Source organism: Mixophyes fleayi, chromosome 4 (genome assembly GCF_038048845.1).
Source record: "Mixophyes fleayi isolate aMixFle1 chromosome 4, aMixFle1.hap1, whole genome shotgun sequence".
Taxonomy (NCBI): Eukaryota; Metazoa; Chordata; class Amphibia; order Anura; family Limnodynastidae; genus Mixophyes; species Mixophyes fleayi.
In genome coordinates this window covers 180,942,724-180,970,684 of record NC_134405.1, presented here as the reverse complement: position 1 = coordinate 180,970,684, position 27,961 = coordinate 180,942,724, and positions in this window count along the sequence as shown.

Below are 27,961 nucleotides of genomic sequence, written 5' to 3'. Positions count from 1 at the left end.
GAGAGTGAGTTGTGCGGGAATCAGGACAGCATTCTTTTGGGAAACAATTTGCAGACCTAAGTGAACCTTGCCTTTGTTCCCTAGGTATGCCCCTTTTCCAGGTTTGTTAGGGCAATAGCGGGAGAAGTGGCCTTTATCACCACAATAGAGACAAAGACCTTGTGATTGCCTTCTGTCTCTTTCCTAAGGAGAGAGGTGATATGTCTCTAACTGCATGGGTTCCTTAATATCCATAGGAACAGGAATATATGCAAAAGAAAAGGAAGATGTCTTCTTCTCTGTCTTCCTCTCCTTAATTCTCCTGTCAATTTTAATGGCAAGTTGCATAAGGGTCTCCAACGAGGTGGGGGAAGGATACTGCACCAGTGAATCTATGATCGGCTCTGACAGCCCTAGGCGAAACTGGCTGCGTAACGCTGGATCATTCCATTCGGTGTCAGGCGCCCATCTGCGGAACTCAGTGCAGTATTCCTCTGCTGAACGCCTGCATTGCTTTAAGGCCCCTAGATTAGCCTCGGCGGAGGCAACTCGATCTGGGTCATCGTAGAGGAGACCTAATGCATTAAAGAAAGCTTCCAAAAATTGCATGCTAGGACTCGACTGTGGCAGGGTGAAGGCCCAAGACTGGGGGTCACCCTGCAGGAGGGAGGTGACAATCCCGACTCCCTGCTTATCCGAACCAGAAGACCGAGGTTTTAGCCGAAAGTAGAGCTTGCAGCTTTCCTTGAAGTTCCGGAACAGGGTTCTATTTCCGGAGAACCGGTCCGGCAAATTTAACTTGGATTCATCGGCGGGACCGGAAATGGCTAGTGCGGGAGTCCGGGAGTTCCCCTCTTGCGCGGACAAACGCTGGGACAATCCCCGGACCATCTGATACAGGGTCTCAACATGACCCACTAGGGCTTGAAAAGGAGACACATTGGTTCCGCTTTCATCCATCCCAATTTCGTCTCCGAAATGTCTGTAAGGCCGGTTATAATGTTAGGAACCCCTCCAGCCGGTACAACAAAACCCGGAGTTTGCTCCAAAAGCCTGGTGTTCACTGAAGCCCCTAGTGGTGGGGACAGACTTGGCCGCAGACTAACAGAGGGTCGTGAAATGTGCACAAGCTGGGGAGAACCCGGGAAAGCGGAGAGAAGTCCAGGCAAGGGTCGAGGGCCGGCAGCAGACAGCAAATCCAATAAACAGGCCAAGGTCAGAGGTCACAGGCACGGTAGCAAGGTCCAAGATACAGGCAAGAAGGGTCAGGGTGATGAGCAAACAGGCAGGGTCTAAATCCAAGCAAGGGGTCATACACGAGAGAACAATCAGAGGTTAAACACCAACAGGGCTCAGAAGCAGGCAGCAGAACTGTGAACAGGACGCTATAACCGGCAGTGAGGCTGCAGACCTCACTGCCTTAAGTACACAGATGGACCAATCAGGGCTTGTCCCTGAATTCTGCACACTTGCAGGCTAATTGCCTGCTATACAGATAACCAATCAGGGCTTGGCCCTGGAATGCACACTTGCAGGCTAATGCCTGCTAATTCAGCCCACAGGCTGAATCTAATGAATGGTCTGTTAAATGCGCGTGCGCGCCCGGCTCTCTATACTGCCGGGACGCCGTGCTGAGGGAGCATCCGACCGTTGCCTTAGCAACGGTCGGGTGCTGGCCGGAAGTGACGTCCCGGTCATCAAGGTGATGGCCGGGATGCCAGGGGGAGCAGGAAGCGAGCCGCGGCGGCTGTGAGTACCGCCGCAGCTCGTGACAATCCTTCCCTTGTTTGCACTATTTGCCAATGAATCTTCTCACATCAGTGCCAGTATTTTGGTTTCTTGGAGGATAAATTAGGGACATGTGGTCTTTGTGTGTTGCTTCTGATTTGACTTGTTTAATAGATCTATTGCTATTTTTTCTTTCTTTGGTTTGGTTTGGTATTAATCATTACAAATAAAATGTATACTTTTATAAAGAGAGATCCGTTAAAGTACAGTCTTCCTTTTCTTCTTTGTTTCTTTATTCAACTGATCTAAGTGCTCAGCTCTCCAGACTCCATCAGGCACACCAAGAAAGGATGACTTTGTTTAAAGCATTTCCTGAAGAATAAGCATCTTATCATGATAATAGCTTCATGGACGAGTGCAGAAATACAAAGACAAGATGTTTTACAAAGCATAAAATGTAACTAAAACATTTTTCTCTATCTTTATTTCATCCTGCAAACCATTTCTCTGCTAATTTCCATCTGAAGCATAACCTTTGTACGGTAAATATTCTGCAAGTTTAATTCGCAATGACTATTTATTTGTTGAACATAACAGACTAAACATAAAGAATATGGCATGTGCAAAGTTTGGACACACTGTATGTACTTAGTGTCACCTCCTTTTGATAAAATCACAGCTCCTAAATTTTTCTTGAAGCAACCAAGAGCCTTAATAGAAATTTTGGTGCAGCTAAGAGTCTTAGTGCATTTTGTTCCCCACTTTGCTTTCAGAACTCTTTTAGTTCAGAAATATTCTCCCCACTTATTTTCAATAATATTCAAGTCTGAGGTCCATGAAGGCCATTTGAAGACCTTAATCTTTCATGTCTAAGTATTTCTTTGTTGATTTGAGATATGTTTTGAATATTTTTCAAAACATAACTCCATCCCTTTTTCAGCTTTCTCCTGGAACTTCGGTATCTTAGTTTCTAGGATTTGTTGATAATTAGTTGAATCCATTATTCATTCTACATGGATAATATTTCCTGTGCCATTGTCTGCCACACAACCCATGTTTTTCTTCAAATGTATCTTTTGTGGTTGTGGCCAAAAGCTAAATTATTATTTTATCAGTCCACACCACTTTATTCAAAAAAGTTTTTGGCTTATCTTAGTATTGTTTTGTGTATATCATACTTTGGGATATATTTACTAAACTGTGAGTTTGAAAAGTGATATGTTGTCTATAGCAACCAATCAGATTCTACCTGTCATTTTGTAGAATGTACTAAATAAATGATAACTAGAATCTGATTGGTTGCTATAGGCAACATATCCACTTCTTTAAATCCGTAATTCAGTGAATATACCCCTTTGACTTTTGTTATGTTGTTGTAGGAAGGGTTTTCTTCTGACAATTCTTGCATGCAGATTATTTTTGTGTAAGGAACACTGTTATGAACCTGTGAACTAAAGCCCAAGTGTCAGATAAAATTTACTGCTTTGTTTATCTGTCTAATAGCTTTGTCAGAGATTTTTTGGGTCTTCAAGATCTCCCCTTGACATACTGTAGTCCTGATACCTGCTTTATTGTAGTACTTTAAAATGCCTGCTGATATGTTATTACAGATAGGTGTCTTTTTCTTTGACTAAGTGTATGGTTTTAACTTATTACTGAAATTAAGGTTAATATGCAGCCATTTTGAGGGTTAGAGGGCCACCCATGAGGCCCCTGCAGTGTATCATGTTGCTTATCACTGCTGTAGACAGTTATCCTTATTATCTTTAACATATATTTCTTAATGATGTTTCTTACAAAGGAAATTCCCAGCTGGAAGCATTTAGATATCTCTTTCTAGCCATCTCCTGCTTTGTAACAGTTCTATGTATCTTTATTTATAAGCCCTCAGTCAGCTGCTAAGAGGAGTTGAGAGTAAACACAACAGGCATGATTTATTGAGGAAAGTTAAGCAAAAAATTGAGTAAGTTTTCTTACTCAAGTTTTCTGGGCAAAACCATGTTGCAATTTGAGGGGTGCAAATTAGTTTATTATTTTGCACATAAGGAAAATACTGTCTATTTTTTCATGTAACACACAAATATTTGATAGCTTATTTGTACAGTGAAATTTAAAGTTGATCTAGGACATGTCATACCGCAAAATATAAATCTGCCATCACATTTTAAATTAACCTCCCCTTCAATGCACAATGGTTTTAAGTCTTACTTACTTACTTTTCCTTAACTTTCCTTAATGAATCAGGTCCAACATCCTGAGAGGTGAGAGGTCACAGTATTTATGCAATTCTAGAATTTACGTCATTTTGCTTACTTTAAGATCTAACAAGTCATTCAATTGTTCATTGTTTAAAAAGTATTAGTTAATAAATGGGAAGGCGCTCCAAATGAGCTCTAAAAGACTATTTGTGACAAAACCAACTTATATGGTAACAATTTTTTTTCCAAACTGATTAAACTGCATCAGACAAAACAAATAAGCCACAATAAACGCTGTACAAGATTACATCAAAGCTCCAGATCGAAATCTGAACAACAACTGGTAGCAATTTGGAGATAAACCATTGTCCAAATAATCGGTGCAATGTATCAAGAGAACGAAGCAGTCAAGTACAATACTATAACAATTGTGAACGAACTGTAAGGACATGATGCAGTTTTCCTTTTTCACTGTTTTTATGGGGCAGGGTGTGTGTGGGGGGAGGGAACAGAGGGTAATGAAAGATGCGGTAAGAAAGGAAAAAGGGGGAGTGAAAAACCAGTGCAAAATAATGCTGGTAGGGAGGGAGAGAAGGGGATAGCTGTAATGAAGAGAGGGGCACATAGGAACATAGAAAGGAAACAGATAAGGGTAAGATAAAGGGTAACATGGAAGGTATAAAAGAGACATTAGGAGTTGGAGAGAAACAAATCAAAGGAAATTGGTCATAGGAGAGATGGGGGACACAGGGAGGATAGCCTTGCATAATTGAATATGTTCCCTATTATAGGATATAATGTTACCATGCATTTAAATTAATTTCACTCAAAATCCCTAAACCTAGGTGTTGCCTAGGCCCCCAGCCATTCATTTCCAGCACTTCTAAATTTCCATTTCGACCACTGATTGTAAGTATCCTGCAGTTTGTTGTGTCTGTCTGTACATGGAAAGTGCCATATAGGCAGAGCGTACTTAGACCCGTATTCAACTAGATATGTTTCTTGAGATCCTCGTCTTGTTGAATTCGGGCATACCTGCTTGCATTTTTCATCCGTTTAAAGAAAACTGCATTCACTTTGCATTCCCTATTGATTCAGGACCTTAATATTCAATTATAAATCATATGTTTTTTTCATATCTTTTTTACATTCACTCAATGTCAAATGACAAGTTTGGTCACTTCCAAGTTTGGATGATTTGAGTGTCTTCATAATAGGAGCCGACGTGTTTTTACTGTGATATTTTTCAATTTTGTATAGATAAAAATATTGATGTTTAATAATGTTTTTTATTTCTACAAACACTTTTTTGCTTAAATCGTTTTGGACTATTTCCTCCTTTTTTAATTAAATGAACACACAATACATAAATTCATGATAGTCATAACATTTACCTTGCATTTTTAAGAAATCCATACATTTTAAAGCTAGCTTTAAAGTAAAAAATAATATAAAGAAACATCCCCATGTGATGGCAGCAGGGAGTTATTGCAATTCACAATCCTATTAAAAGGTGCAAAGGACATCAGTGCATATTAGTTCCATATGAATAAATATACTGTTTCATTGCATTGTGGAACTACTAAATAAAGTGTATAATGATTGCTCATATTTCATATTTAATTATAGCTCTGGAATCTGCACACTGACATCTGTTGAACTTAGCTTCCACTTGACTTTGATGTTTTAAAATGTTGGAAACAATAAAATGTTCCACCTCTATCACACTGACACACCCACTTTTCTAAGTCAAGGTGAGACATTGATGAAATTATTATTTAACAAATATGTAGAGCAAAGCTACTTGAAATGCTCTTCTTGTGCATTTTAATCTGTTTCCATAGGAACATACATTGTAATTATTATTTAATGAAAGTGATGAACCAATTCTCTAATAAATGAAATATTTGAAAGACTGAATTTCATACAGATATGTACAGTAGTCTATCTGAAAGTAAAACACAGTTTTGTTTATGGTTATTTTATTTATTTATTTAGTAAAAAATAATTTTGAATTAATAATCTGTTAAACGAATATCATATCATAAAAACATTAATATAAACATAACATTAACATTAACATAAATATAATATCATAAAAGCAGACATTTTTATCTTCTGCATATCAAAAAATGTAAATGAAATATGTGTGTGCAAGTGGTAAATCTAACGATTGTGATAATTAGATAATCTGACTACTGCTACTTACAAAATATAATAATAATAATAATAATAATAATAATAATAGTAATAATAATAAATTGTTTAGGAATTACTTAACCAACCCTGAGATGAAAGTATGTTCAGGACAGAACAAAATATGTCAGCTGCTAGAATGAATGCAAAAAGTGTAGATTGTAGTATAGCACACTTTCATAATTGTTCACTTTTGTACATAATAATGAAATTACACTTTTTGTTGGATAATTCCCTGCTGACTATAGTAAAGTTGCTAGAAGAAGTTAGGGAAGAACTAACTGTTGTCTAAGTTAAGCTAAATAAAGTTATATAACTTAGGAAAATAATGGATGATGTTTTAGAAGAGGATGTTTATAGTATGGCCACATTAACATATTTACATACTGCAATATTCCGCAATATACAATTGTGCTATAATCAGTATGCAATTGTATGTATATTTGTTCTTGAAACATTATGAGATAGATGAAGCATTTAATGAATCCAATGATGTTTGTACCAAGCACGTAGTTCCATAATCCTCTATATATTGATACGTTTCATAGATGATTTCCTATATTTGTTAGATGTTCCTTTGGATGAGGGTTATACATTTTTGGAAACACTTAAACAATTTTGTAGATAGCACAAAATGTATCTGTTTCTAAGTTACACTCTTTGGATCTAAAGATCAGCAATCAGTACTAAATGTATTGTTTTGACAGATCTGTACAGAAAGTAGCTTTCTTCATACTGCAAATGGACATCCAAAATTCCTGTTGTAAGATATTCCAATTGGCAACTTGTAGAGATTATAATGTAATTGCACAACATTACAAACATTTAAGAGCAGCATGATTAACAATGGTGTTCAATTCTAAGACCTATAATAAGAAAACAACTGGTCGGGCATTCACAAGTGCTAAAGCACAGGATAGGAAATACATTTCTTACCAAGAAAAACAAACTGGTAACAGAATAAGATTAATTTATCACAACATAAAACAAAATCCCATGTGAGGGGGCTGTATATAATGCAATAAAAAATTGGGACTAAACCATAAACAAATATAATAGCCATAATGCTAAGCTTTATGCAAAGTGAGCACCGAGTCTGAGACTATTGGTGAAAATCCACTATGTGGCAATGAGACCTACATTGTCCATTATTCTCTTTGTTGGTGTTACCTCTGCAGTGCATTGGTTGACATCAGCTTTATCTCAACTAACTAGTGAGGTCAGGCAGATGGTTTGAGGGGTTATATAGTATTGAATGATTTAATAAGCTGACAGATAAGTAGAGAAATGTATGTATTAACCAGTGTGTAGGAAATACTACCCAAACTCTCACTATAAGGAATTGTAAAAATTAATGCATGGCATTAGTGTTCTGTAATATTTTTTATACTTCCATAATTTTGCTCTTTCAGTCAGAGAGTTAGCAATGTCAAAACGTCTCTCTTAAAAGACCAGAAACAATGAGTTTGCAATTATAATTCTTTATCACCCATTGGCCTTAACAAAAAATATTTCAACCTAGATGGCAAAAAGAAAATTAGCAAATACAATCATTAATATTATTTACTAAAATATATTGCTAATACTAATACTTTAGATGGCCATTCTACGCTTACAGAGCATTGTTTACTGACTTTGCTGTGAACTTTGTTCACTTGACATTAACTATTTACTACTCTCAAAATACTGCCAAGTAGGAGAGTATCATAAAAATACCTGTGTTACAACATGACAAGAATAGCCCCATTTGGCTACACCCAATTTAATATCTTACCCTATATTCACACTGTCAAACAATATATCACCTCTATTTGGTCAGGAAACCTCTCCTAACTGCCTTTACCAGTCACAAACCACACTATGCGCACTTGTGACTTGGAAGTGTTTACTGTATGAGGTTACACATGATTTCAGCACTCAATCTTCCTCTCAGCTTTCACACAGGTTATAGATTTAGCTGAATCGCCCCCAAACAGCGCTCCCACAACCACCCCCACTTCGAATTGTCACCATCTATTGAATAAGGGCTATAGGACCCCAAAATACTGTCTTACACTGGCATACAATGAGCACTCCTTGTTACCTACAGTTTAGCAAGGCACACACCAGCAATAAAAAGGTTAACACTTAACCTCTCAAGGCTCTATGACACAAATGAACATGCAGGCACACACTCGGCTTGGTATAGAAATGTATTCACAATTCACACCTCAGCAATGAAAGGTTTAGCATGGTCTAGTAATCTATCTCTTCTAGACAGGCAGTGAATTCATTTAGAGCAATAAGGACATCACTATTAACTTTTTAGATTTAATATACAAAAAGTACAATGCTTACAAATTAATAAAAAAAATAATAATACACAATTGACATACATACACAAGCAAAACAGTTTAAAATAATGGAATAGTATAATTTACAAATAACTGGTATATTCTAAGCCAAAGGAGATTGGCTTGAAGATGGACAGCTTATCAATGAAGATTGATTTCCCAAAAGACTGAATTTCTTGCAGCTGTTATCTTTTTATAGACATTTTCACACCTTTCCCCACATCCATGTCTGTGCTCTGTGACACTGTTTACAACCACGATTTGCATATTTCCTGATTTAATACTCAATTCCACTATGTGACCTAATTTTTCTGTGGAGTGTCACACCAACCCAAATGTATTATTAATAGATCACCCATGAATTTACCCATCTATTGATGCAAACAGGCCTAGATATAGGGTATTAGTTGAGTTTATACTCATTTCCTCAACTTCTCTGTGTGGCAGAATTCTTAATTTGACATATGAGCTGCCCTTCATCATGCTATTGAGGAATATGTGGTTGATCAATACTTTTATTGATTTTAAGTGGCATATTTGAAAACTGAATTATTTTTGTCTATATACAATATAGCCAGTCATCACATGGTCTCATTTGTGCAAGACACCATGCTGAGTGATTCCTAAAAGTCTAGTCAGGTGTCAAAACTCCATCCTAGGTTAATCCTTATAACTGTAATTCCTCTATGATCACTACACAACAATAAGAAAATTTTTTTGCCTGCATATATATTTAGACAATATTGTCTGTTATGTGCTTTCCACATGGAACAAAGCAAGTCGTTCCCATTTCATTAGAGATTAAAAAAGTCTCTATTTAGGCCCTGCCCAGCCCTGAGCAAGTGATACACACAAACGTAGGTATTGTACCTGTGCACCATAACCCAAAACTGTGCTCTCTTGTCAGCTAATTAGGAGAAAGCATGTTCTTTTAAAGGTTTGACAGCAATAGGTAGATTGGAAATGGTGAGAGCTGGACAGTCAAGATGAGCCTTTCTAATATTAGGTTTTACCCAAGCATGCATAAACTGAAAGGGTAAGGTGCCATAGGATGAGTATCTATGTGGGTGACTATAGAAATTACTTTCTAGGACAGAAACTTAAACAAGTGAAATAAAGTTGAAGTCAATAGCAGAAGTAGTCAGAGGAGTACAGACGTTCAGATATAGTTCACCTCTCATACAATCAATCTCACCCTCTTTGATCTGCCTATGTCCTATGTATCTCCTCCTCTCTGATAACCACCTCTTACTAATGTGTACAAGACTTATCCTGTGAAGCTCCCCACTTATGGAACTCCCTACCTCAACTAACCAGACTGTCTCTAACTTTTACTCATTTAAGCACGCTGTCAAATTCCACCCCTTCGCTCCAGTCTATCTTAGCCCCACCTTATATTACTACCTCTGCATGTTCTATCAGCTATAGTCTCATATCCACTCCGAGTGCCACTACCTTTTATTATCTCAGCATTTCCCTCTCCCTCCAGACAGTAAGTGTTAAAGAGCATGGCCCTCTCAACCCTCTGTCTCACTTCTGCACTTCCTTCAAACACGTAATTTATAAATCTGACTGTCTGCACTGTGGTGTTTTGTGATTCATTACAAATAAATTATGATGATGAGGATTACATTTTGAGTTTTTAACTATTGCTTATCTGTAGACACAGCAGATAAAAATGAGGATATGAAGCAAGAAGAGATTTATAATGAAAGAAGTTAACTAGTGTTCAATTTTTCTTTCAAGATCTATCAATTTGTATGTGTGAGAGCATAAAATATGTGTGTGAGCCCTTAATTGGAAAAAGACCTCACCTCCATCCCTTTTGGCTCTCAAGAAGCAGATTTGGCACGTGGCCGCTATGGAGGAGATTACGTACTACCTCCACGATAGAGGCCACGTCTTCAGTCAAGTCTGGGCTCCATGGCTAGCCGTGGAACACACCTTCCCCCCTCAACGCTCCACGTCCTCCGACCTGACCCATGTGCGATGACCCTAACTCTTCCGACACATATCTCCCCCTCTGCTATAGGCTCAACACACCCTAGTTATCCTCTAAATACTTACAGTGCTTATCTTTGTGGTCCTACCCCCCTCACCCCTCCCCCACAATCCATTTTGTTCCTACACCCATTTTATATTACTCTTTAAAAATGTAAAAACCGGTCATTTTTGTCTAAAGGTTTCCTAATATGCGATACACCACAATAACTGTTGTGATTTTACTGTACATGCTACACAGTGTTATCGTTTTGCTGTCTGTATTTTCTTGATTGACCACTGAAAATAAAAAATTATAAAAAAAAAAAATATGTGTGTGAAGGTTTATTCAATGAAAACAATGGGAGCATATGTCAGTATGTCCAAGAAAGGATAACATTGAAAGAATCAACTGAAAAGTCGAAGTCAGAATAACAGCAAAATAAAGAATTTAAATAGTCCTAAAATATAAAATTAGTTCATGGCTAGAAGACAAGGTCTAAGAAATGACAATTTATGCCTCTTTAAATATTATCCGTCGGCACACCTTACGCAAGCAGTTTCAGCTCACGCGAACCCCCACACTAGACTGTGGGTCGATGTAGAGATGGACCTCCTACAACTTCACCCTACAACCAATACTGGCTAGACCTCAAAGACCAACTCCCACTACAGAGACTCCCTCCTATGGTACACTTTTCCCTTTCAGTGTGGAAATACTGTGTTTGAAGTTTCCAGCTCGTCGATAACCTAAGGAGAATTTTCCCCCTCTGGAATAACTCAGCTTTTCTACCTGGTCTTATCCCTAAGACCTTTGAAGTGTGGACAAAGCATAACTTTAAATTTCTCCCAGACGTAGTCTTGTCTGGACTTTTCCCTGAGTTCCACAGGCTCTGTGATCACCTTAGCCTCCTGCCATCCTCTTCCTATCAGTATCTACAAATCCAGCATCTTTATAACAGTCAGATAGATCAGCACACTCCTAATTGCCCCTCCCCACTAGAATCCTACTGTCTTAGCAGATCCTCATCAAGAGGTCTCACTTCCATCTTTTATTCCCTTTTAATACACCATAATCTCCCAGCTAAAGGACCACACGAGAATTACTGGGAGAAGGACATAAGCGAGACCCTAGAGATAGACACATGGAAGTCTATCCAAGAAGCGGTAGCTAAATCTTCAATATGCACACTGTGACAGACCCGGGCCTTATATTGGGAATTTCGTGCCAACCCAGTCTGTCATCAGTGGGCTAATTGAACAACCGTGGTCCACTCTGTTATTAAATGCCGACCAGTGGCCAGATCTGTTATTCCTGTGGTGTCTGGAGATGGAGGGGGGAGACAGCTCACAGGAAGTGTGAAACAGCTGTGGACCCTGTGACATCAAAAAAGAGTGAAAGGGGTTTAAAATAGGTGGGTCAGGACCTTATCTAAAATCAGGAAGTGGACTCTTCCTGTTTGCTAACTATTGTTCCAGCAACTCTTCAACAAAGTCTGAATGGCAACTTCATTGCAGGTGGGAGGCCACTGATGTCATGCTCTACTTTAACCCCTGTTACCACCCAAACACTTCACACCACCAGTCAGGAGGTCAATGAGTGGGGGGTCGACACAGGGAGGTGGCCAGGATCGGGTGCCTTGCGAGAAGGGACAAAAAGGAGATGTCTGAGGCGGGGGTGGTATTGTTGGAGAATCTTGAGAAAGGAAGGACTTGGACTGATTGAGAGTAACTATATTATCTCAGGGCCAGAAAAGAATGCTTGAGGCTGGAGCTTCTTAAGACAGATTGGACAGTGTACTTCTAAGACTGATTCTTTCACCACTCCATCAGGAGACAATCGCAGATTCTGGGGAATTGGTGAGCCTACATCGGTAGGGAGACAATTACCCAGGGTTCCACCAAACTGGTGGAGAGTAGGCCGAGCGGCTGGGATCAGCAAGATACACAGACCCACCTTACAGATCAGAACCCCTGGCCCACTTGGATTGTCAGCTCTGGATTTTATTACCAGGAGTTTGGGAATGCTAGGACTCTGTGCTGGATGATAACCTGCTGGAGACTTTGTTGGGAAGTTTTTATTTGCACTGTTGATTTTCTGACACTTGTTATATTTGGTGGGGAAACAAGTTTCTCTTTGGGGAGAACTGTTGTATTTTACTAAGTGTGTGCACTTTGTTTAATAAAAGGGGTTATTATCTCTTTCCTGTCTCCTTACCTGTGTGAGCTGTAAACCTATAGGACCGGGTTTCTAGTGAGTTTTTGTTCCAATCCCGGTGTCCTCACACACACAAATTATGGAAATACAAAGAAGCTTTTCTTTTGCTGGTATTTGCTGAAAGCAATCTACCCGACATCTACAGACCATTGCTGGCAGAACTGTTGCCAACGTGGTACCCTTTCTCACATTTGGTGGAGCTGTCCCAAAATAGTGTCCTTCTGTCAAGAAGACCTTATCTGTAAGATCATGCAACTGCAATTCCCATTTCACCTCTCCTATTATCTCCTACTTTCTGCCACTTGGAGTCAACAGACTTATCTGGAAAGTCCCGGGACATATACTTTCCACAGCCAGATGTTTGATTGCTCGATTTTAGAAACATTTATATCACCCAATTATCCCAGCTTTGATTAATAATATTTGGCAGATCTATATCTAGAACATATTGCTAGCATAACTAACGATCAACCCTTTTTATCGACCCGGCAATCATGACTTGACTACTTCTATTCTTGAACTCCTTCAATCTCCTACTGATTGAAATAAAAATGTTTAGAGAACTTATCTCCCTTATTGCAATGCTACCCTTCCCCTTTTTCCCTGTCCTTCCGTCCCACTACTAACATACCTTGGGTGTGGTAGGATTTTTCAGCACTTATAAAGCCGTCACACTTTACACCGACTAAAAAGCCACGATTACAATAATAGCAACAATCTCCAAATATGGACTTACCATATAAGAGACATGCACTGTTTCTGGCAGTGTGAATTAGCTCCAGATGTAAAAAGTGACTTACCTAAAAATGTGGATTGAGAAATCATATCACTATTACTGGTCAGAGTGAAAACGGTGCTTTTAAAAGGGCAATGGGTGTAGCCACTGCCTGTATAATGTAATTGAGGTGGTGGGTTCATCCATTGCCGCTTTAAAAGCGCCATTTTGACATAGTGCATGAAATCTTTGGGAACCTGGTAGTTTGCATGTACCCACAATACTGCATCCTGTCTTTATTACCTCAGAGTTGTGCTAATTGCATAAGCCTTTCATTCGAGTTCTTGGTAAATTTAACGGCCCAGGTAACTTCAGTCTCATTACAGTGAACATGTTCGATATGCCAGGTTAATTTTCAGAGAGGTTTCTCACAGTGTTTTGAAGTTCTATACACCAAAAACTCAAAACTTTCATAATAATAATAATAATTTGTCATTACTCATTTGTTATATTGTGCACATAATAATTGTTGTTAAGCTTTTTAAACATATTCCTGATAGTTTAGATTGCAGGTGTTTCTTAAAGTTCGAGGCATGGTTGTTGTAGTGACTAGTATACTTGTGTATCTTATATATACTTGCCTACTCACCCGGAGTTCCCAGAAGAGTAGGCAAAACTCCCGCATTTGCCAAAATTCACGGCATTGAATGGAGGGGGCTGGGCTTAATTGCATCATTAAGATGTCACCACGCCCCCCTCCTACCCCTTGCAACATGACTTCTCCCCCGGATCTCCTGGGGGAGAAATCTTAAAAGTTGGCATGTGTGATCTTATATCTACTGCTTGGCTGGAGGACAGGAAATAGACAGCAATAGCATTTTTTAGTGGTTCATGTCAATTTGTGTGGTAAGGAAGGGGCAGCTAAATGTAAGCACTGGTGGCTGTATACTGCCACTACTGTTGCTGGTAACTTATTTTTGAACATTACTGTTACTGCTTGCATACTACCACTACTGGTACTATTAGTACAAATGACATATTACTGGCCAATGTTGTTACTGCTGGCATACTACTGGGCACTGCTATTACTGCTGATATGCTATAGGTTACATATTCTTGGACATTATTGTTACTGCTAGCATGTTATTGGGCACTACTAATACTGCTCACATATTATTAGGCATTACTGTTGATTACATGTTACTGATCATTACTATTACTGTTGACATAAGACTAGATGCTGTCTGGCAGTTCATAAGCTCCCAAGTGGATGTCCGCAAGTGGTTTTAAAAAGTACCTGATTTTCGATAGCAAATAGTAACTGAATGCACCACAGTGAAGTTCTTCAATTGGTGAAGGATGAATCTACAGTAGCAAGTTGTACAGACATTCCACGACTTTCTGCCACTTGAGATTGCACTTGTACTGCCACACTCCAGCACTCCATTAGCTGGATGCTCGCTGCATTAGGACACTTCCTCTCCTGCTTCTGTCCTTATAATGCTCAATCTATGGGGGGTATTCAATTGTTAGTGAGGTTTTTTTTTCCCCGCTGCGTAAAAAGAAAAAAATAGCGACCGTTTTGAGTTAGCGCATCGGGAAAACTCGTGCAATTCAATTGAAAAAGAGGGAACGCTGCCCCAGCGCGATAAAGATTGTGTTTGCGAAACTTTAGGGGAGTGAAGGGGAGTTTAAACGCAGTCATGTATAACACAAAAAAAGGTTTTGCATACATTTCCATGTATTAGATTGCATTACACATTATTGATAATATCTACATTACAGTACTTTCTTTAGCATATTTTTTAATTGAACTATTTTTTACCATAAAATCATCCATTCCATGTCAAAACACATTACTATATTCATATTTGTACCAAAAACATACAAATATGTTTTTTTTTATGTTTATTTTATTTCATTATTTTTTCACAAGAAAATCAACTTACATAAGTTAGGCATTAGTGATAAACATAAGTTTAACTTTTTTTCCACATTATCACATGATTTCAAATACTTTTCAGAGGTGCGAGATAAAACAGCATATTTTCCTGTTTAACCCGCCGCATTAAAAAACAATTGAATAGCTTTTAACGCGGCTGCCTCTCACACACCCTATACTTTAAATAGACCTTCCACTGGAGCGAGACAGGATTGTTTCATGAAAAAAACCGTAGCGTTAAAAATGGAATTGAATTGCGGGTAAAATTAACCCGCTCGAAAATAATAAAAAACAGCGTTCAACAGCGTTAAAATTATTTAACGCGGTCAAAAAAAACAAACTCACTGACAATTGAATACGCCCCTATAAGTCAACATGGTATTATTATGCAACATGCAGCATATTATTATGTAATATTATGCAGCACTGTACATTTGAGGAATTCTTGAGATAAACTAATTACATACAATTACATGAAACAGAAGGTAAAGATGGTGCTCTCCAAATGAGCTTACAATTTAAGTGGTGTAGAGAACACTTGATGCATAAGGTATAAGATAAGAATAACAATCGTAGCAGCAAGTGGGTAAAGTGCATATAGCTATTGTAAGGCAGCAACACCATCAGCTCCTTAAAGCAGCCATTGGCATATGGCATTTATGCTCAGGTGAACAAGCCATTATAGATTTCTACTGCTGGCAAACATAACTATTTCACTATTTATCTTAACTGAACCTTGTTCCTCTTCTGGCTTCAGAGAAGGCTGCCTCATTCATGTTGCATGGACACTTTTGTGGTTATTAGTCAGCTTGGAATAGTTGTCTGCAGCTCAATGTTTCTCACTGGCATCAAACTCGCTGCTGGAAGCAGAGTAAGTACACTTATTCGCCATGTACGGCAGCAGCTGCCAAGAAGGTCAAGTGGGAGCCATAACCCCTTAGCAGCCCTGGCATATAGCTAGTTATCATCAACCTCTTCCCAGTCTCCAGCAGTGGTTCCTCACCAGTTTCCTGATACTAGTATATGGGGTGGCACTTTAAAACCAGCCTCCCTGATTGGAAGTTCATGTGTCTCAGTGCTGAGAATTATATTCTCCCCATTACTGGATTGCCACTCTTATCTTACAAGGGCTGGATAGTATGTAAAGTGTTTCCCATCTCTAATGAGGGCATGATGCTGCCATGGCTCCATACTCACACAATAGCTCTCTTGGAAAACAGTATAATTTCTGGGTGATGGGATTAGCAAGGATTGCCCTCTGGATAACTTTCTCTACATTCTGAATCTAACCAGTATTTTGAAAGCCTAATTTAGCTATTGGAAGTGTCTTGATCTGGCACAGTGCTTTTCTGGAGTGGGCTGTACTCGGCTCCATCTTGGCATGGTCTGACTTTCCCAGGGTGGCTATAGCTCTTTTGCAAGACCCAGTAACCATGTCAACATAAAATATGGTTAGAATATATAATATGCATATTACATACATTGGAATACATATAACTCGTTATAGCCTTAGGAAGGCAAGTTCTGACAGGATTAACTTATATTGGCCATGCCAATAAGTCACAGCAATGGACATACTATTATTATTATTATTTTTAATAATAATAATAATAATAATAATAATAATAATAATAATAATACTTATTTATATAGCACCATCATACTCCTCAGCCCTATACAGTTGAGAGCAAACACAGCAATAAAACAAGACTGAGCTCTGCTCCCAAACTTATGATCGTTTATATTGTCGCAGATTGCAACTGTATACAGAATTGCTGGGTAGGGGAGCATATTTAAATTATGGGCCAGGAGGTGAGGTATGAACTTTGTGCCTCCCACCCCTAAAATTGTGCGGCCCTCACAGTTTGCCCACCTTGTACCTGCAGTACAAAAAGTAATTTTACCAATTTTTTGGGCATTAGGTTAAACATTTTGAGATGTCCTTTCATAATCTGAAAGGTTTTGAGTATTTATAGAGGTGATAGTATTTTCAATATACAGGATGTGGGAGCTATGTATTTGATGTTTTGAATAATAAGCAAAGGATTTTTAATTGAATACATTGCCAGGCTCACATAACTCATTTATACGTGTGGAATCTTTTTCTGTAAAATATATGTGAACTTGTATATGCAGTTGTAGTTGATCATCCTGATTTATTATATACAAAACATAACACTGTTTTAATTAGTTTAATTTAAACTCTGAAAATAAGCCTTAATAATTGCACTTAGGGTAATGATAAAGATTCATGCAACTAATCAGAAATATTTCTGAAACCTAAAGAGGAAAGATACCTTGAAATTATATTTTATTTAGTATTAAATGGCTAAGTCTTTTACCACTTTAAGTATCTTTATTAGTAATTTTTGACTAATATTATATTGTGCTAACATTAAGTAGTCCAAAATCATTAATATTATAAATACCATTACATGATTGTGTGTCGTGGATTTCTTAACTTCATTAGCAGAATAATAAAGTATATAATTTTCATGGGCCTGAGTCATTAAGAAAAGTAAGGCAAAAAAAGGAGTAAATGTTCTATGGGACAAACCATGTTGCAATGCAAGGGGTGCAAATTAGTTTATTATTTTGCACATAAGTTAAATACTGGCTATTTTTTCATCTAACCCACAAGTACTTGATAGCTTTATTTTGTACACTGAAATTTAAAGTTGATCTAGGACATGCCCTATCCCAACTATAGATCTATCCCCACATTTTATATTTACCTTCCCCTGGAATGCAACATGGTTTTTCCAAAGTGCAAAATTACTATTTTTTTATGCTTTGCTCTCCTTAATGCCTCAGGCCCCATAATTTTTACAATTGTGCCATGTAAAGTATGTATTAAGTTGTGCTTCCTCATAAAATTCATATCTGTAAAATGAAATTATAGTTAAGTAAGGACATGTTTGGAAATCAAAATAATACCAGTTACAAATATTAAGTTAATTTTATCGTTTACCAGTAAAACATTGTCCAATGCGATTATTGTGGTTCCAAAGCACAAAGATATTTAATTGCAAAATATAGATATACAACAAGCCATAATAACGTATAAAAGATATTACAATAAAGCAGGAAAGTATAAAAACACTGAATATATTACATTTTCGCTAAAGCTTCACCCGGGCCCAGGGTATACAGTCATGTTGTCTATAGTCAGGATCAGAGAGCTAGCTGGGGGAGCAGCTTGCTTATATCCAGTTTCGAAAAGTATAGTATAGAAAAAACTACTGATGATGTCACTATGTACACAAGCATCACGTCTCGGGTCTACATTGGCTCAGGATTAATGATATTCCAGTTGCCTGCTGGTCGTAGGTTAATTCAAAGGATTCCTCTGATAAGGTGTGACCACTTCACCCCCAATTGCTGAACACATGTGCTGCTTAAGGAAACTGATCTAAACCAGTATCCACACAATGTCATTTTGAACATTAATACTTTATCTTCAATAACTATCGATCGCAGGAAGCGATCGCAAAGCCGAAAGCAGCGGATTCCAGATGGTAATGTGCAGATCAAAATGACACTAAACATGATACATTTCCTATATCCTGAGCCTTAGATACCTTTAATATATTATCATTTAATTATAAACAATCTCTAATACAATTTACTAATAAATAAATGTAGATTGAAACCTTAATAAATATGTGCTATTTATGAGTGTAAGTGCTAATGTAAATGTGTGTGTTACTAACCCGTGCAATTGCGTCATAACACGTAGCGTAACAATCGCAATCGCATAGTAAAACAATATTAATTCATTTGGTTTACTTCATCCAATTATTTGACTTTTACACAAAATACTGGTAAAAATCATGGGCCTGATTTATGATGGTTCGCAAACTGGGCCTGATTCATTAAAGAAAGAAAAGCAGAAAAAAAGGAGTAACTTTGCACCTTGGCAAAATCATGTTGCCTTGAAGGGAGGGGTAAATTTAAAATGTGGGGACAGATTTATAGCTGGAGTAGGACGTCGCTTGATCAACTTTACATTTCAGTTTAAATATAAAGCTTTTAAGTATTTTCATCCTACATGAAAAAAACAGCTAGTATTTAACTTATGTGTAAAATAATAAACTAAGTTTCACCCCTTGCATAGTAACATGGTTTCTCCAGTAGAAAACCTTGTTTTACCTTACTTTCCTAAATGAATCAGGCCCACCGACTTCAGACATACGCACGACCAAATTCAACAAGGAGTAGATCTCAAGATATGTGCACTGATGAATACGGATGTAGGTCTGCTAAGCTTTACTAGACAAGACACAGAAGGATACATCCAATACCTTTGAGGAATAAAAATTCACATAAGAACGCACAGAAGAAAAAATTCAATTAATGTCAGCTGTTAATAATATAAGCATCAGTGTAGAAACAGTTTTAAAAAATAAAAATATATTTATTTTTCAATGAAATACGTTTATTTGGAGGATGTTAATGTCTACTGAACATAAAATACATTTTTACTGTTGTTCCTGATTGCAAACACATGTTATAGCATGCACACTCGACTGTCTTCATTAGTAATCAGGACATATACTAGCCCTGTAGCTGGAGCAAGAGATACAGCAGAAAATCAAGTACCTTTGAGCTGCCCAAAGCTTGAATCAGATGTGGCTGCATGCATTCGAGTTTGGCACGCCTTTACTGTACATTGACTGTGGGCGAACGCCACTTCCCCGCTCCGTTTCATCCCTGAAATTGTAAGCTGTAGTAATTGTCCTTTGTGTATGAAGATTAATTGAACGCTGCTGTGTTTAGTTGAGTATGGTCCGTTCTGGGTATGCACAGATCAAATTTACGTATTATACACACAAATTATAACACACTGTTGTCACTCACCGGACTGTGAGTGCTTCTTCCCGGACTATTAGGAACCGTGGACGTCCTCTATCCTGAGGGACTGCGCATGCGCAGCCCTTTCCAAACCTTCAGTGTATGTTCCTTTAACTTAATTGGCAGATCAGGCAACCTCCCTATATTAAGCACCTGTGGTCATCACCACATTGCCTGATCTTGGAGTCTCATTCCCCATGAGTCTCTGAAGGTGTTCCTGTGTTTCCTTGTTTATTCAGCCCTGCTGATTCCTGTGGTTTCCAAACCACTTCTACCTCTGTGGTTTCCAAACCACTTCTGCTACTGTGGTTCCCATACCACTTCTACCATCTACTGTGTTTCATCATCGTGACTGTTTAGCTGATTCCTATCCGCTGCCTCCGTGCACTACAGTCTTCTAATCACTTCAACTCTACCATGTATCATTGGGACTGTTAGCTGATGCCTATCCGCTGCCTCCGTGCACTACAGGCTTCAACCTGCAACTCGTCTGTGTTTCATCATCGTGACTGTTTGGCTGATTCCTATCCGCTGCCTCTGTGCGCTTCAGTCTTCAGTTCTTGTCTACTCTACCGTGTTTCCTTGAGTCTGCTGCCACTATTGCTACCCGCTACTCTCCGTGATCATCTGTTCCAGTTCAACTCTGCTCCGGTGTCCCATCGTTACTGCACCTGCTGGTTGCTATTGGTTACCTCCGTGTTTCCGCAGAGACCCGCTGCTGTTACTTCTCAGCGCTACTCATTCATCTACTGCTGATCCGCTCTCCACGCTTTCCTGTGTTCCCTGCTGGTCTACCTACCCGTGCGCTGCACCTACTAGACCACCGCTTCACCCATCCAGGGACTTCGCATCCTGCCGGCCTCCTGCCGTTCAGGTATCTCTGCACTCCTGTCTGACTGCCTCCTGAACCACGGTATGCATACTTCTCATTGACTGTGCTGTGTATTGCATACCTTGCTGGACTGTGTTGGTTCTCCTCTGGAGTGTGCTATCCGCTGAGTCTATTGCCATCATTGACTGTGTTATCTTATGCTGGACTACTTCAAGAGACTTTCTATATTGGCAGTATTGTTCAGTCATTTATACATTTATATTGTGCATATTACTGTGGATCAAAGTCAAGGTGCCCGTGTATATATTGTGTTGCAGTCTCTCCCCGTGCACCTCCTCACATATATATTCAGTAGTACAACTTGCTAGTGGCAGACCACTGACTCCTGTTTACAGTTTCACCTGTTCCAGTATCCTCTCACATAGCAGTGGTACAACCTGCTAACGCAGACCACTGTCTCCCCGGATACCTCCACTTGGATTCCATTCCTTCACTCAGACAGCGGTACAACTTGCTATCCGCAGACCGCTGACTCTCATCACCTCCTCGTTTCTGTTGGACATTCCTCCTCACTATAGCAGTGGTACAACTTGCTACCGCAGACCACTGACTACCTTCACGTGTCCTTTGTCCATACAGTTCCTCGGGTATTACTACCTCCATATTGCCAGTGCTGCTAGTCATAGACTTTCCTGAGCATCTCATCATCTGCTATTTCCTGTTCCGTGATCACCCTGCTACCAGAGTACCATATTACCACCTATACTGCTCTGGTAAGCCTATCACCTGGTGATCCCTGGGTAAAGACTCCTAGTGCCCGTGACAGTAAGATCAGGCCATGACAGACCCAGATACGGAACCTACTGCTAAAGAGATGCTGCAGCATCTGGTCAGCCGTGTGGAGCAACAGGATGCTCGCCAACAGCTGTTACTTCAATGTTACCAATCGTTAACCTCCCAAGGAACATCTGGACAGACTGTTACAGCTAGTATTGAAGCTCCTGTGCTTTCCTCCGTTTCCCCAGTGCCATCCCAGGTGTCTACAGCTCCTACGCTTCACCTGCCTACTCCGTCAAAATATGACGGGGACCCCAAAACTTGTAGAGGTTTCCTTAACCAATGTTCAGTCCATTTTGAACTCCAACCTCAAAATTTTTCTACCCATCGTTCCAGAGTGGCCTATCTTATCTCATTGTTTTCTGGACAAGCCCTGGCTTGGGCCTCCCCTCTGTGGGAAAGAAACGATCCAATTCTACAAGATAGTGCCAAATTCATTTCCACGTTCCGAAGTGTGTTCGATGAACCAGGTCGTGTGACCTCCGCTGCTTCCAGCATTCTTCGTTTGCGACAAGGCTCCCATACAGTAGGACAGTATGTCATTCAATTTAGGATCTTAGCCTCTGAACTTCAGTGGAACACTGAAGCATTAGTTGCCGCCTTCTGGCAGGGGCTCTCCGATAAAATTAAAGATGCACTGACTACCCAAGAGCTTCCTTCGTCACTAGAAGATTTGATCTCTCTTTGCCATCGTGTAGACATGAGATTTCGTGAAAGAGAATCTGAGAAAACAACTTCTGCTAAAGCACCTCTTCGTTTAAACCCTCAATTTCGTCCAGTTTCACCTTCTGTGATTCCCATGGAGATAGGACGTTCCAAATTATCTTTAGAAGAGAGGAAACGAAGAGTAAAGAATAGACTCTGTATCTATTGTGCTGATTCCACACATATGCTCAGTTCTTGCCCTAAGAAATCGGGAAATGCCAGGCCCTAACTAGTTCTGGAGAGGTGAAGTTAGGGTCCCTGGAGTCCTCTCCATTGTCTATGAAATCTAAAGTCTGCGCTTTCGATGTTACGATTTCCTTTGCTACCAAATCCTTTGAGTCACAGGCATTGATTGATTCCGGAGCAGCAGGAAATTTCATTTCTAAATCACTAGTGAATCAATGGTCCCTACCAGTGATCACTTTAAAAACACCCATTACTGTGACGGCTATAGATGGATCACGTCTCATCAATGGTCTCATCACCCAGAGTACGTCTCCAGTAACCCTTCAGATTGGTGTACTACACCATGAAGAAATTTCGTTTTTAATTCTTCCTGTTACGACAAGTCCGATTGTCTTAGGCCTTCCATGGCTTCAATGTCACTCTCCCCAGATTGACTGGCGCACCCCTCAAGTTACGTCTTGGGGGCCTGAATGTCACCATCGTTGTCTCTCTCAAGTTATTCCTCTTAAAGTACAGCAATCTTCCATCTCATCTTCCTCCCCGGGACTCCCTCCTCAGTATGCTTCATTTGCCGATGTGTTTGATAAAGCTCAGTCTGAACGTCTTCCTCCTCATCGTTCTTGGGATTGTCCGATCGACCTTCTACCTGGCAAGACTCCTCCCAGGGGTCGGGTCTATCCTCTCTCGTTACCTGAAACTCAAGCCACATCTGAGTACATACAGGAGAATCTCCAGCGTGGGTTCATTCGACCTTCCACCTCTCCCGCTGGAGCTGGGTTCTTCTTCGTCAAAAAGAAGAATGGATCATTACGCCCTTGTATAGATTTTCGTGGACTCAACGCCATTACTATCAAGAATCGGTATCCCATTCCGCTGATCACTGAGCTATTTGATCGCATCAAGGGAGCTCGGATATTTACTAAGTTGGATCTTCGTGGTGCCTACAATTTAATTAGAATCCGTTCCGGTGACGAATGGAAGACCGCGTTTAACACCAGAGATGGGCATTACGAATATTTAGTAATGCCCTTCGGGCTGTGTAATGCCCCCGCGGTTTTCCAGGGTTTCATCAATGAGATCTTTCGGGACTTATTATATGTATGTGTCGTTGTCTACCTGGACGACATATTGATCTTCTCACAGGACCTGCCTTCTCATCACCAACATGTGGCAGAGGTCCTCTCCAGACTACGGAAAAACTCATTGTTCTGTAAATTGGAAAAATGTTCATTCGAGTTACCCCAGATTCCATTCTTGGGGTATATAGTTTCCGGAGTTGGCCTGAAGATGGATCCAGACAAAGTAAATGCTGTACTACATTGGCCTCAGCCAACTACTCTTCGTGCCATCCAGCGTTTTTTAGGTTTTGCCAATTACTATAGACGCTTCATTCAAGACTTCTCATCCATTGCATCTCCCATTGTGGCCTTAACTCGGAAAGGGGCTAATACTAAGCAATGGTCATCTGAGGCTCTCCAAGCCTTTCAAATCCTCAAAGAGTCCTTCTCGTCTGCTCCCATTCTGCGACAACCTGATGTGACACTCCCCTTCTTCCTAGAAGTAGATGCCTCTAATGTGGGCTTAGGAGCTATTCTCTCCCAACGCTCGGAGCAACAAAAATTACATCCTTGTGCCTTCTACTCTCGGGGTCTTCTGCCCGCAGAGAAAAACTATACTATCGGGGACAAGGAGTTGCTGGCCATCAAAGCTGCATTAGAGGAATGGAGATACTTGTTGGAAGGAGCTCGCCATCCGGTGACGATCTTCACGGATCATAAGAACTTGTCATATTTGCAATCTGCTCAATGCTTGAACCCTCGTCAAGCAAGATGGTCTCTTTTCTTTTCCCGTTTTGAATTAATTATAACCTTCAAACCAGCTGCTAAGAACAAGAAAGCTGACGCTCTATCTCGAGCTTTTGTGACGTCCTCTGATGTAGAAGAGGTTCCCAACCATGCTATTCTAGACCCCAAATGTATTTCTCTGGCTGCTTCATCCACCAAAATGCTACCATTTGGGAAGACCCTCGTGCCTCCTACTCTGAGGAGGAAAATCCTTTCGTGGTTCCATGCCTCTCGTTTTTCTGGACACGCCGGTGAACATAAGACCTTTGAGATTCTCTCTCGTAGTTACTGGTGGCCTTCAATGAGGAGAGACGTCAAAGAGTTTATTGCTTCCTGTGATTTATGTTCTCAGTTCAAATCCTCCCGCAGAACTCCAGCAGGGTTGCTGCGACCACTACCCATTCCGTCCAAGCCTTGGACCCATATTAGTATGGATTTCGTTACTGATTTGCCACCAAGTAAGAATCACAATACTATTTGGGTAGTGGTAGACAGATTTTCGAAGATGGCTCATTTCGTCCCTCTGTCCGGTTTACCTTCCTCGTCTACTCTGGCTGAACATTTCATTAAAGAAATCTTCCGCATCCATGGATGTCCGTCTGAGATTGTGTCAGATAGAGGAGTACAATTCGTTTCCAGATTCTGGCGGGCCCTTTGTAAAACCTTGGGCATACGATTAGCACTCTCATCATCGTACCATCCGCAATCTAACGGACAAACGGAACGAGTCAATCAAGATCTTGAGACTTTTATTAGGATGTTCTCTTCAGCCAACCAAGACAACTGGGTAGAATTGCTCCCTTGGGCTGAATTCGCCCATAACAACATGTACCATGAGTCATCATCCAAAACTCCATTCTTTGTGGTCTACGGTCACCATCCGTCTTTTCCGGAATTTCCTGCCCTCCCGCCCACCCAAGTTCCTGCTGTGGAGACTGCTTGTCAGACCTTCAAAAATATCTGGTCTCAGGTCAAAACCTGTTTAAAGAAGACATCTAACAAATATAAGTCTTTCGCAGATAAGAAGAGGCGGGCTATTCCACCACTAAAAATTGGAGATCGTGTCTGGTTATCTACCAAAAATATTCGTTTGAAGGTTCCATCTATGAAATTCGCCCCTCGTTTTATTGGTCCATATAGGATCATTCAAGTTATCAATCCAGTATGTGTTAAACTTCTTCTTCCTAAGAATCTTCGGATTTCCAATGCCTTCCATGTGTCCTTACTCAAACCTCTTATTATCAATCGTTTCTCGACTCCTCCCTCAGCACCGCAGCCAGTTCAAGTTCATCAGGAGGAGGATTTCGAGATTACTGAGGTATTGGATGCAAAAATTTCGCGAGGAGTCCTCCGTTTCCTCGTTCATTGGAAGGGCTTTGGTCCTGAAGAGCGTTCATGGATCAAAGCTGAAGATCTTAATGCTCCTGCCCTTCTGAAGAAGTTTTATTCCAAAAATCCGGACAAGCCCGGTTCCAGGCGTTCTGTGCCCACCTTTAAAAGGGGGGGTACTGTCACTCACCGGACTGTGAGTGCTTCTTCCCGGACTATTAGGAACCGTGGACGTCCTCTATCCTGAGGGACTGCGCATGCGCAGCCCTTTCCAAACCTTCAGTGTATGTTCCTTTAACTTAATTGGCAGATCAGGCAACCTCCCTATATTAAGCACCTGTGGTCATCACCACATTGCCTGATCTTGGAGTCTCATTCCCCATGAGTCTCTGAAGGTGTTCCTGTGTTTCCTTGTTTATTCAGCCCTGCTGATTCCTGTGGTTTCCAAACCACTTCTACCTCTGTGGTTTCCAAACCACTTCTGCTACTGTGGTTCCCATACCACTTCTACCATCTACTGTGTTTCATCATCGTGACTGTTTAGCTGATTCCTATCCGCTGCCTCCGTGCACTACAGTCTTCTAATCACTTCAACTCTACCATGTATCATTGGGACTGTTAGCTGATGCCTATCCGCTGCCTCCGTGCACTACAGGCTTCAACCTGCAACTCGTCTGTGTTTCATCATCGTGACTGTTTGGCTGATTCCTATCCGCTGCCTCTGTGCGCTTCAGTCTTCAGTTCTTGTCTACTCTACCGTGTTTCCTTGAGTCTGCTGCCACTATTGCTACCCGCTACTCTCCGTGATCATCTGTTCCAGTTCAACTCTGCTCCGGTGTCCCATCGTTACTGCACCTGCTGGTTGCTATTGGTTACCTCCGTGTTTCCGCAGAGACCCGCTGCTGTTACTTCTCAGCGCTACTCATTCATCTACTGCTGATCCGCTCTCCACGCTTTCCTGTGTTCCCTGCTGGTCTACCTACCCGTGCGCTGCACCTACTAGACCACCGCTTCACCCATCCAGGGACTTCGCATCCTGCCGGCCTCCTGCCGTTCAGGTATCTCTGCACTCCTGTCTGACTGCCTCCTGAACCACGGTATGCATACTTCTCATTGACTGTGCTGTGTATTGCATACCTTGCTGGACTGTGTTGGTTCTCCTCTGGAGTGTGCTATCCGCTGAGTCTATTGCCATCATTGACTGTGTTATCTTATGCTGGACTACTTCAAGAGACTTTCTATATTGGCAGTATTGTTCAGTCATTTATACATTTATATTGTGCATATTACTGTGGATCAAAGTCAAGGTGCCCGTGTATATATTGTGTTGCAGTCTCTCCCCGTGCACCTCCTCACATATATATTCAGTAGTACAACTTGCTAGTGGCAGACCACTGACTCCTGTTTACAGTTTCACCTGTTCCAGTATCCTCTCACATAGCAGTGGTACAACCTGCTAACGCAGACCACTGTCTCCCCGGATACCTCCACTTGGATTCCATTCCTTCACTCAGACAGCGGTACAACTTGCTATCCGCAGACCGCTGACTCTCATCACCTCCTCGTTTCTGTTGGACATTCCTCCTCACTATAGCAGTGGTACAACTTGCTACCGCAGACCACTGACTACCTTCACGTGTCCTTTGTCCATACAGTTCCTCGGGTATTACTACCTCCATATTGCCAGTGCTGCTAGTCATAGACTTTCCTGAGCATCTCATCATCTGCTATTTCCTGTTCCGTGATCACCCTGCTACCAGAGTACCATATTACCACCTATACTGCTCTGGTAAGCCTATCACCTGGTGATCCCTGGGTAAAGACTCCTAGTGCCCGTGACAACTGTGCTGTAGCAGTAAAATCAGTTTTTCCAATTACAGGTTTTCCACAGGTTTGTCTTGAAACACCCCTTAAATGCAGGAAATATGAATTTTTCTTCTGCTTTCCGAAAAAATATAACAAAAAATGTCCACTGTTGACTACTGGACTTACCTACTTATGTGTGGGGGGTAGGGGTGGAAGAGGCCTCACCTCCCATGCTCTGCCAAGTTCACCATCACCATTTGATTGAGCTTAGAATCAGCA